The sequence below is a fragment of the Suncus etruscus genome, chromosome 5 (genome assembly GCF_024139225.1).
Source record: "Suncus etruscus isolate mSunEtr1 chromosome 5, mSunEtr1.pri.cur, whole genome shotgun sequence".
NCBI lineage: Eukaryota > Metazoa > Chordata > Mammalia > Eulipotyphla > Soricidae > Suncus > Suncus etruscus.
In genome coordinates, this window is record NC_064852.1 from 132,951,267 (window position 1) to 132,964,181 (window position 12,915).

Below are 12,915 nucleotides of genomic sequence, written 5' to 3' on the forward strand. Positions count from 1 at the left end.
GAAACATTCAGGTTGCCTGTGTCAACAAGGCTAAATATTGGTTTTAGGAAATTTTTGCACAAGAAACAATTGTTTACTTGGATAGATCACAAATATACTTAGAAAAATGTGCTTACTTAGAATATATGTTACATTTTTATATGAAAAAAGTGTTTTCTTCTTGTGTCATAATTTTGGCATAAACTTTGTTATGATGCAGTAATATATAAGAACATATCTGGGGGGGTGTATTATTGGACTTTAAGATCCCACGCCATAGGGTACTTTGGTCCAAGGCAGTTTTCCAAACTGTCAGCATTCTGAATGTTGCTTGAAGATTTTTCTCTAAATATGAATTTTTTCTGTCACCTTTTTATGTCAGCTAACTTGCCTATTTCTATCACTTGGCTGTGGGAGGGGGACATGCCTTTCGGTGGCCAGGGGACCATATGAGGTATCAGGATCAAACTGGAGTTCAATGCAGGCAAGATAAGTCACTTACCCTCTGTGTTATATCTCTGGCTTCATAGTTTATATCCTTTGAAAACTAGCTTCTTTAGCTTTAAGATACTCATTTCAAATTTCTCCATAGATTTTTTCTTTATTCAATAGCTCATCTGTTTTCAGTATTGGATAATATCTTTTTGGATAACTGTCAGTTTATCTAATTATTTTTGAATATTGGTTACTTTTATATTTTGTCAATTATGACAGTTTATAGGTTTCCATATACAGATTTTTTTGTGTGTGAATACAAGTGTCCAACTTTTTGTGTCCATGTCAAAGAGTGCCATTTACTAAAATCATATGGTAAAAGCGTACCTAGTTTTTTTTTCCCTCTTTGGACCACACCCAGTGACACTCAGGGGTTACTTCTGGTTATGTGCTCAAATTGCTCCTGGTTGGGGGGCCATATGGGACACTCGGGATCAAACCAAGATTCGTCCTGGATCAGCTGCATGCAAGGCAAATGCCCTACCTCTGCACTACCATTCCAGCCCTTAAAGCATATCTAGTTGTTTTTAAGAAACTGCTAATATTCTAAAATGACTGTGTAATCCTGTTGCTCTTCCTTCTCACCACCTCTTAATAGTAAGTTAGTTATTACTAGTATATTTACGGGATGTAGTAATGGTTGTTAATATATTTATAATTGTTCTATTTCCTAAATATATCATTCATTTCTCATTACTTAATTTAAATGAAGCCAAATCACTATTAGAACCGAACTGCTTTCCTTGGCTCAAAGATAAGAACAATGGGACATATTTGCCTTTCTCTCATAATTTTTATGGTTTTATATTATGCATCCATAAAAGCATTATTATATCTGTAACTAAGTACTCATGTCTTATATTTTTTTACTAGAGGTAATTACATCACACTTCAAATATATATTACTTTATTTAAAGATAATGTATCAAATATTTGACATAGTTTATCATAATATATTTATTTCCATGTACTTGGGAGTGAGATTATTAAAAAATAAAAAATACAAAAATATCCAAGAAAGACACAAATCAAAAAAATGGAACTTCCTTCCTTCCTTCCTTCCTTCCTTCCTTCCTTCCTTCCTTTCTTCCCTCCTTCCTTCCTTTCCTTTCTTTTCTTCTTCCTCTTCCTTTCTTCCTTTCCTTCCTTCTCTCCTTCCTTCCTTCCTTCTTCATTCCTTCCCTCCTTCCCTCACTTCTCTCCTCCCTTTATTCCCTCTTTACTTCCTTCCCTCCTTTCTTCTCTTCTTCCCTTCTTCCCTCCTTCCCTCATTCCTTCTTTCCCTCCTTCCTTCTCTCCTTTCTTCCTTTCCTCCTTCCTTACATACCTCCTTCCCTCGTACCTTACTTCCCTCCTTCCCTCATTCCTTACTTACCTCCTTCCTTCCCCTTCCTTCTCTCCTTTTCCTCGTTCTTTCCTTCCTTTCTTTTTTAGCTTATTCCTTCCCTCATTCTTTCCTTACTTCCCTCCTTCCTTCCCTCCCTTCTTCTTTCCCTCCTTTCTTCCTTCCCTCCTTCCCTCTCTCCTTTCCTCCTTCCTTCCTTCCTTCCTTCCTTCCTTCCTCCTTCCTTCCTTCCTTCCTTCCTTCCTTCCTTCCTTCCTTCCTTCCTTCCTTCCTTCCTTCCTTCCTTCCTTCCTTCCTTCCTTCCTTCCTTCGTTCCTCTTTCCTTCCTTCACAAATTTTATTGGGCCTTCTTTCTATCACCAAGGTTGCTTTTGCTAATAGTATTTAAATATAGTAATTCTCTGGCATTTCCACGTTGGTGTCAGCTATTTCACTTCTCAAATCAATTTGGTTTACAAATCTGCGATGTTCATACAAGGCATTGTATCAGAGAGACTTCTTTAACCATCAAGTATGTTACCATGTTACCGATGTTTGAAGTTTGGCTGCTTTCTGGGTAATGGTGAGATCCTGGGATGGTCCCTTCTAGAGAGATTCAAGGTTGCCTTTGCTCTCAGTACTTTCTAATTAGGAGGAGATGAGAAAATCAGAAATGTTAGTTTGGAAAGTAAAAGCTGAATACTTGAGGAAACTACTATTTATGATCTAGTTCAACTCTCAGGTATATCATCAAAAACAGAATTGTAAGCTAATACCTACAAAAGTGTAAATAATAGAAATTAGCATTTCTATAAAAGATACTCGGTGTAAAAATTAATCTATTAAAAATGGTCTTTTTTCAATAAGCTTATGTTGTTACTTGTGTAAATGAAGAGAACCTATCATATAGGCCCCTTTAAGCTGCTTTGCAGCTAGTTGTAGTATTTCATATATATGTAATACTGATACAAAGAGAACAGGGTTTTACTGTCATAATAATAGGAAATTTAGAAAATTTTGGAGAATTAGGTAAATAAAAAAGTAATTTTCAGCTTTATTATAAGAGAAAATTTGTCAGTCATAGATCACTTAAGAAAAAAGTCTTCAGGTCAATTCAGCTATGGTATATTAACTTAGATATCAGAAGTCTGCCTCTTAGAGGACTTGTCAATCTTTTTCATCAGCCTCCTCGAAGATAAGTTTTTTTTGTAGGAATATTTTTACCAAAACATCAATAATTTGCAACTGACAAAAGGCTTAAGAATATTATTATTATGGGAACAAAGAGATTCTATATTAGTTAGGGCTCTTGTCTTGCACAGGATGATGTGGATTTGATTCCTGTTACACCACTCGTCCCCTGATCCCTCCCAGTAATGATCTCTGAGTACAGAGCCAGGAGTAATCTCTAAGCACTGCCATGTATGGTGGCTCCCAAACCAAAACTAAGAAAAAGGAATAATATTTATTTTCTCTGAAATAAGAATAAAAATAAATAAAACTGTTAAATAATTAAGGTTTCAGTATTTAATTTTATTTGGATATGATCTAGAAAAACAATACATTTTCAGAGTGTAAATTAACTCAGCAAAAATTTTTAAAGATATCAATTGCTTAAAAAAACTGAAAAATATTTTGGAAAATAATTTTTACAAATCTTAAACATAACTATTGCTGAGACATTTGTCTCAAAATATCATTTTTATCTTATTTATATCTACTTGAATCTTAAGTTAATATTATTATTCATATTTTTGCTGATAAATTTCTAATAAGTTTATGGTAGAAATGGAAGGGATAGGGAAGGGTATGAGGTAGTCTCATGAATTCAATGATCATTTAAAATATCTCCTGCATGAGTATAATTAGTTAATAGACAATAGAAATATTTATGTGTGGGGATGAATTAAAATATAAAAGAGAGTTCCTGTGGAAAAGGCAGCATTTATTGCCTATGTGCTCATGCTAGAGAGCAAAGGAAAAAGCAATAGGCAAAGATCAATGGACACTAGGGCATTAGACAGAATTCTAATGACTGGCCAAGTGGCCAGAAAGAGTACTGGGCAACATAGAACAAGATTCTATGATGAGCATTGTGGAAGAAACCAGCCAGGGACAGACCAGCATAGATCAGACCAGTGATGTGCAGGAAGAGCAGGGGTAAGAACCAGCATGGACTCAGTTTGAGGACTGGATAGGCACTTTCTTACACTGGACATCATTGACTTGTAACTACTTACTCAAACCATAAGCTAAAGTTCCAAAACATCTGGGGGCTGTATGCTAACCGAACACATGGATTCCCAAAACTCATTCTCAGGACTGATCTACATTTACTAAAATTTTGTGACAGCGCAAACTGATTGGTCAGTTAATGCAGGTTAAATAAATTGTAGATCTGGTTACTCTGAACACATACTTACTATTAGGTTATATCTTATTTTACCCAAGACAAAGATCTCCCCTTGCTTCTTTGTATCTATTTGTTTACAACTTGGTTTTACCCCCAAACAGAGATTGTCTTACATGTAATTCTGGGTGGATTGGCTCGGGATAGCCTAAACTATCTGCCCTTACTCTGTCTTTACTTCTCCAACTAGGGGTGTTCTCTGTACTCAGTAAAAACTACCATTCTGGCAGGTAACTAGCTCTCCACACAAGGTAGAAGATTGCCAGACTATATGTGTTTCACCCTCAGTCTGGCTTGAATTATTTTATGCATGATCCTGATTCAGACTCATTCACCTGGGGTTGGAAATAAGGCACATGGGATGATTTTACAGCTTGCTGTATTAAAACAAAGAATCTGGGTTCTAGAGTTAGCTCAAAGGGCCAAACACATGCTTTATATAAATAAACTCCAGGTTCAATCCCTCGTACTATATTCCTGAGCACCTTAGGGGAACAACATCTTACCCTCTGATAATACCCTCTGGAATTACTCTCTGAGCACCACCTGACATAAATAAAATCCACCTAACCTCCCCTCAAAAGGTGAGAGACAACAATAATAGTTTTCTAAATTATAGTTTCGTAGGAGAACTAATAGAGTTGGTAAGGCACTTGACTTTTTTATGGGTTGACTGGTTCTTCAAACATCATAGTATGTGGCTCCTCAAACATCCATTAGGAATAAGTCCTGAGCACAATGAATGTGACCCTAAACCCTCCAAAATTTCTTTTAGTTTTTAAAAAAGATATACATTTTTGAAAGTTAGTTTCATCTCTAGATACATTTAACGTAGAAGATGCTGAGGAGCTACTTTGGAAAATACAAGTCTTTTAAAAACTTATGTTTTCAGTTGGGCTACACAAATATTTATAGTGATATTAAATAATCCCGTAGGTTTAAGAGAGACTTCCAAAAAATGAACAAAATCTATTATTCTCATAAGATTTAGATGCAGTCCTTATGGTAGCCCAAAGAAAGATTAAACATTATTCCTGTGATATGTTAATGGACCCTAGCTGCAAATGAAATTCTAAACAAATTTTAGAGTATTTTAGAGTAGTGTTTTTCACCATTTTGTGCAAAGGCACACTTTTTTTCATGAAAAAAAATTATGAGGCACACCACCATTAGAAAATGTTAAAAAAATTTTAACTTCTGCCTATATTGACTATACATAAAGTAATTCTCTTGAATATGAATCAAATAAACAAAAAAATTATTTTATAATTACTTTATTGTGAAATAATATAATAATTGGTCTATTTGTGAGCCGAAGCCACATGTTACAGATGAAATTGGAATTTTTCCCACGGCACACCAGACAATATCTCACAGCACACTAGTGTGCCGTGGCACAGTGGTTGAAAACTGCTGTTTTAGAGTTCCAAACTAAACCATTTCTAAGGACACAAAACATAAATTGTAGGAGACAGTTCTTGGAAGAATAATCGGTCTGGATTCAGATAGGAAGGGACAATGTGAAATTTCATTTCCCTCTCACTACTGAGCATTACAGCAGCAATTGGACTCTGATAAAGGATATTTAAAGGGCTATTTCTGCAGGCTTTCCCAGGGTTTCCTTAGGAGGATTCAAGTTAAAGGGGAAAGCAAAGCTCAGATAGCCAACAGAATTTGACAAGGTTTTCTGTTAATTAATTTTAATTTCCCTTTAGCTATATAAAGGAGATTCTGGTAACGTAAAGTTAATGAAAGGCAAGGATCTCAAATCCACTGTGTGATGTGTGTGGGGGTTACCTTTCATTTTCAGTGATATCTTAAGGTTTGGTTGCTGTTCCTTCCTCTTGTGCATTTCAGAAGTGGACTCCGGAGCTCCACTTCCACTAAGACATTTTGTTTGAAGAAAATTGAATTTTTGACCTTGTGTAGGGGCTGAGAACTGGGGTCCCTATTCTACTAGTGAAAGGGATAAAATGGAAACAGGCAGGGCAGATTAGAAATATGACTTTAAAAGAAAGGAATCGTTTATCTGTAATGTCATGAGAGTGGTCTAGGTGGTATATGATGACCTAGACTAAGCTGGATGACCCCAACTAACGCTGATAGATCCAGACACCAGAAGACCCTAGATCAGCATTCCTTCTTGGAACACTTTAGAAACCTAATAAAGAAATACTGATCTATTCATTTTTGTATATGAGTATAAAAAGGAGAAAGACTTTTGCTTTTAACTGGACTCTTTTAGAAGACCCTTCTTATAATTTGGGAACTCCCTTGCTTTTTTTCCACTTGTCTAAGTAATATTCAACCCCTGCAGCTCTGAGCTCTTGCCTTCAATCTTGGAATTTTAAGGACAAGAACCTGAGGGATGGAAGCACTTTAATACTATCATAATGATTTTATTTTAACATTTTCAAGTAATTTATTTTTACTTTCTATTCAGATTGCTTGATTGTACCTTATTGTTCTAAGTTTCTTTCTTTAATTCTGAGATTTTATTGAATCTTCTGATTTTATCGACTCATTGATGTATTCAGTCTTTAATATCATTTGACTGTATTATTCCCAGAATTTCTGTAACACTATATTTGATCGAGGAACTTTCTGTGTATTTATCTATAAGTGTGTGTACATGCATATGTGCATGCTTTACAGATAATAATCGGTAACATAAAATTTGTTGCTGGGTAAAGGGGGGAAATGAGGGAAGTTGATTGGAGAAAGAGTGATTTATAATACTTTCACCTATTTTGGATACTTGGGTTGTTTCCAGTTTCTGGCTATTTTGAGTAGTGTTACAATGTAAATAGGGGTGGAGTGTAAGTGTTTTGTCTGCATTGTATCTTTGGACCTCTAAGATATATTCTCAGGAGCTCTATTGCTGGGTCAAACAGAAACTCAATTTCTAATTTTAAAAAGTCTATATTATTTTCCAAAGAGGCCCATATTTCCATAGATTTCCATGTTATTTTCCCGTTGACGATTTCCATGTTATTTTCCTGTTGACATGACTAATAGTAGTTATTGAGAGTACTTTTCTCCCTGCATTCACTTTAGCAAAGTTTTTTTTTGTTTTTGTTTTTTTGTTTTTTTTTTTTTTGATGTGTGAATATGGTGTATATGGTGTGAGTTATCTCATTTTGTTTTGCTTTGTATCTCCCTGATGACTAATGATGTGGAGCATTTTTTTTTTCATGTGCCTCTTGACCATCTCTATTTCTTCTTTGAGGAAGTTGCTATTTGAAGCAGACAGGTAGATAGGGAAAGGCCCCCCCCCCACACACACATGAATGAATTCTTGGGATGTAATAAAAGTTTTTGGGACATAATCAGAACACAATATGAAATTTGAAGAAGTTAGTCTTGTAGGGACAAGCTAAGATTTCCAGGGAACACTCTGTGGATACTATATTTAGGGTCTGATAAAAGAAGTTTCAGTAGGAATGAATACCAGGAAAGGAAGGTCAAAGAAAATCAACTGATCCCAATCCTTCCCTCTAGCAACCACAGCAGGAGTCTTAAGCTAGGTAGACAGTCCCATATAGGGCAGGCTGGGAAAAACTATATATAATCCAACTTGTAACAAAAAAGAGTACACATGTGCTCCCTGGGCCCATGAACCTGGTCTCTACAAACACACAATGCCCGAATGTCCATTCCTAAGACATGGACTTTGCTACTCTCAAGCTGGGTTGTGTACTGGAAATCTCTCTAACTTTGGAGAAGCCTGTGTTCTTTCTTGAACACGTTGCTTTCTCTTTCTTATCCCCTCTCACCCTTTCCTGAACACCTTTGAATAAAGCCTATTTTTACTTCACTATTTGTCTCTCGTGAAATTCTTTTCTGTGAGAGAAGGCAATAGACTAATAGGCCTGTATAAGATTTAGGTCTGAATCTCCCTTCCTGCAAAGATCAATTCACTCACTCCAGCCTCTCTTGGGTGGCAGAGATCTACTTCCATGCCAGAGAGAGAGAGAAGTGGATGTTATGTGCAGCTTGAAGGCTACCTATTGGGGCTAATATGATATAAGTCTATGCTCTTCCAGGGCTCATTGCAGACTTTATAAGTTCTAGATCTCCCAGCCATTCCTGGGTGGCAGAGATGGAGAGAAAGAAAACAGCAGATTTCCTTCTCTGACTGCCACCTTTCTGTTCCTTACTTCATATAAGTTACTGGAGAATTTCACTGGCACCATGTTTATTTTTTTCTCCCCAATTTTTGGATGAGGTTTGATATTATTTTCTTGAAAAGCTCTAACAGTGCCTTGCAATATCTTGAATATTAACTTCTTATCAGATGGGTTGAATAATTTATCCCATTCCATAGGTGATCTTTGTATCCTGGTCAATACTTTGAAATGCAGAAGCTTCTCAATTTAATATAGTTCCATTTGTTCATCTTTACTTCTATTTTCTTGGAGAAAGAGAAAAGAAGAAGGAGGAGGAGGAGGAGATAGAGAAGGAAGAGGAGATGGTAGTAGTAGTAGTAGTAGTAGTAGTAGTAGTAGTAGTAGTAGTAGTTTGAGGGAATCTAGACAACTGAAGCTCCAAGATTCTTGTAACACTTCAGTCATGCAACTAGCAGGAATTAGTGCATTTTTAAATCAAAGAAAGTCTTTCCTTTAACATGGAATTTAAAGGAAGTGAGGAAAAAGGTGTCTGGAGGAGGAATATTTGCATCAAGTGGTTGCTCCAAAGATTTTTGTAACTTTAATCACTTAAATTGAAGAATCTCACTGGTCTTAGAGCTCCCATCTCTCCATTCCACTAACAATTCCTGCAATCCTGCTTGCCTTTTAGGACTCTTGGAAACAAGGTGGCCAAAACCAGATCCTGGGGTTGTAGCATAAGGTTTAACTTGAGCATTTCTGTCCACAACTTTTTAACTCTATATCGCATGGTGGTTCAATATATATATATATATATAAAGTGCTTCCACTTCTCTGCTCTGCTTAATATGGGGGTGGATACATGCCTTGCATGTATCAAATACTTATACTGTCCAACATTAATATTTATTTTTTTTCTGCAGTAAGGGAGATAATCTCTGCTATCTGATTTCATGAGCAGGCTGGAGGTGGAACTGCTCTTTGAAGGAAAGTTGGTATTAATATTGTTATAGGTGTTCTAGGTTAGTTGTTGCCTTCCTTACAGTAAACAATTTCAGGAACAGGCAAAAGAGAGAAACAATATAGTTTTTATTGAATGAAACTTACTTAGGTGTGATGGGAGACAATAAAGGAAATAAATGTTCAAGTCAGTCTACTGCCTTCTTGGGTGAAAAAAGACCGGGGCAGCTTTTAGAAGGAGTCTGTATTCAATTCCCCCCAACTCTTTTTTTCCTGGAGTTCTCTGCATACATAAGAAATCACTTTTAAAATCTGGGCATTGTCACAGGAAAGCCTAGCACTGATGTTCTTTTCAGAATCACAAAGTAACCTTTAGTTTTCTGTAGCCTCTTCTTTTCTGAGGCATCCTCTTTTTGCGGGTATACCCTCTTGACCTTTTGGTTTTTCAATTTCTGGTCTTCAAAGACTTCAGGATCCGCATCCCAAAGGGATGTAATCTTCATGCCTTGGGGCTACTTCAAGGGAAGGTAATTCTTTCTTACAGTTTTATTATTTGGCAGAAGTATTTTATCAGAGGCTTCAATCTGCCTGTAACAATAGTATATACATTTTTTTTATTTGAACACCTTGATTACATACATGATTGTGTTTGGGTTTCAGTCATGTAAAGAACACCACCCATCACCAGTGCAACATTCCCATCACCAATGTCCCAAATCTCCCTCCTTTTTTATTTGGTAATCATTTGTATTTGGAAGTTTTGTAGAAACGGGGCATTTGTAGGCAACTGATGGGATAATATAGAAACAGAAATTTCCAAGCATTTTATTTTGCAAAAGCAAAATCTGAACACCTCAAGGAATTTGTGAGCACATAGTGATCACAGAGTAGGGAGGGTTATCTCAAGGATCTTTGAAGTGCCTCCTGTAGTTTGGCTACAACAGTCTACCTTTGGTCGGTGTGCGTGTGCGTGTGCGCGCATGTTGTGTGTGTGTGTGTGTGTGTGTTTGGGTCACACCTAGTGGCGCTCAGGTTACTTCCTATCTCAGAGCTCAAAAATCGCTCCTGGCAGGCATGGGGGACCATATGAGATGCTAGGATCCGAATCACCATCCATCCTGGATCCTCTGCTTGCAAGGCAAACACCCTACCACTGTGCTATCTCTCTTCCCTGGCTGCTCTTGAAACAGGGAGAACAGGGCCTCTTTCTCCTATTAGTTAAATTAGGGGTCTATTTTTTTCATCATCTTAAGTAACCTAGTGGTTCAATTTATGTGAACATTTTATTAAAACCAGGACAGCAACATCTACAGTATTTATGTTATTATTGGAGCTATTTGTGACCAGGGAGATCAAACCTGGTAAAAAAAAAAAAAGCTACTTCTAATCTACACCTGGGTTCAAAAACAGTCTTTATATCAAAGAAAAGTATATCCAGAGAAGACAAATAATGAAGTTAAATGTTTTGTAAAGCGTATAAAGAGAAGAGAGACAAAGGAGTATACTCTTCCCCATCAAAAATATTTCATGCTTCAATTTGGGCAGACAATTCCCAAATGGAATGAACAAACTTGCTTTTACAAGGCTCTTTGACAGAGTTGTTTTTATTTTATTTATTTATTTATTTATTTATTTATTATTTATTTATTTATTTATTTATTTATTTATTTATTTATTTATTTATTAATTTTTATAGACTATCCTGGCTTAGGGCTTTATAGGTAGAGGAAAGTCCTTTGCTAAGGTGTAGTTAAAGAAAAAAACATTTGAGCCCAGCATTTAGAGTTTCCTTAATTGTCCCCTGCCTGGATCTAGTCATTGCTTTTGTCTCTGTCCTGTTTCATGTCTAGTTGGAGCCTTAGTCTGATCTTACTCTACTCTGGATCATTTGATTTCTGAGGTTGGGGCTGGAGCAGAGTCAGACAATTCCTTTTTAGACCACATCTTGATAGCATTCCTTCACCAAATTCATTGCATGGGTCCTCCTAGCTGACTACCTCTATGCCTCAATTGAGAAAGTTCTGAGTGGAGTGTTAGTCTCCAAGTTTTGTTTTTTAACCATTGGAAGATTCCTTTCTACAGTTTGCAGATACACATTTTAAGGTCTTCTGTAAGATACTAGCAATTTCAGTTTTTAGCTTTAAGAAATAGTATCAAAATGTTTGGAAACAAGCTCCGTGATGCAAATATAGCCTAAATTTGTCCCAGTTGAGTCTCTTATTTAATGACTTAGATTTCAGCTAGATTGACCACATTTAAAAGAATGGCATATGTAGCCTCTAATGATTCAGTGGCAACTTAGAAGTCAAATTAAAGACCTACAAATCCAGTCATCTGTGACAGTGACTTTAATCACCTCTTGGAGGAATGTACTAGGAATCCAAAGTTATCTAGTGAAGATAAAACCTCTTATATTACATAGAAATCTGAACTTGAAAGTTGGATATCTAGTAATTAAAGTCACTGTCACAGATGACATGATTTTAAGGTCTTTAATTTGACTTTTAAGTAACCAATAGATCAACCAGCAGGTCATATATTTGCTCTTGTTTTTTCCACAAGACAACCTGATTTTATATTCAGCTGATTTCTAAAATACCTTATAAGATAACAAAAGTAAATGAAATAATGTATTCCTAAAATATTTTTTGGTAAAAGTGATTTTTTTAATTTTAACCAAAATAGTATAAAATAGACAATTGGTAATGCTAATACAATATTCATTGACTTTTAGATTTAGATAAGTGTGATTACTTATTCTATGTTTGTCAATTTATAATAACTTGCTAATCTCATAATCTCCTATCTTCTCTTTATCATTTATCTTCTATAATCTTTCTCTGAAAGGAATATTACTCATATTACACAAAAACAAAGTTCTTATTGTTTGCCAAAGGTAATATCTATTGTGTTTATTATGCATCGGACTTGTGCCAGCTGCTGTATAAATCTTACTTGAATTAATTTTTACAAAATCTTTGTGAAAGAGAATGATTGACCATCAATTTCAATTTTAAGACAAAATAAATGGAGATTAAAGAGGTAGTATTTTTTGATTATTAAAATCAATAATAATATTTCTTGGATCTTTCTAGAAGTTCATTCTTTGCTTGTTCTTTTTTGTTTGTTTGTTTTTTGTTTATTTTTTGGGTCACACCCGTGAAGTTCAGGGATTACTCCTAGCTTTGGGCTCAGAAATTGCTCCTGGCTTGTGGGACCATATGGGACACTGGGGGACTTTTTTTTATTGTTAAATCATCTTTATTTAAACACCGTGATTACAAACTTAATTGCAGTTGTATGATCACAGTCATGTAAGAACACCCCCCCTTCACCAGTGCAAGATTCCCACCACCAATTTCCTAGATCTTCCTCCTCCCGACCCCACACACACCTGTACTCGAGACAGGCTTTCTACTTCTCTCATTCATTCACATTGTTATGATAGTTCTCATTGTAGTTATTTCTTTAACTGCACTCATCACTCTATGTGGTGAGCTTCATATCATGAGCTACACCTAGCAGCCCTCATCTCTCTTATCTCTGAGATACTGCTAAAAATGTCTTTCATTTTTCTTAAAACCCATAGATGAGTGAAACTATTCTGCATCTTTCTCTCTCCCTCTGACTTATTTCAC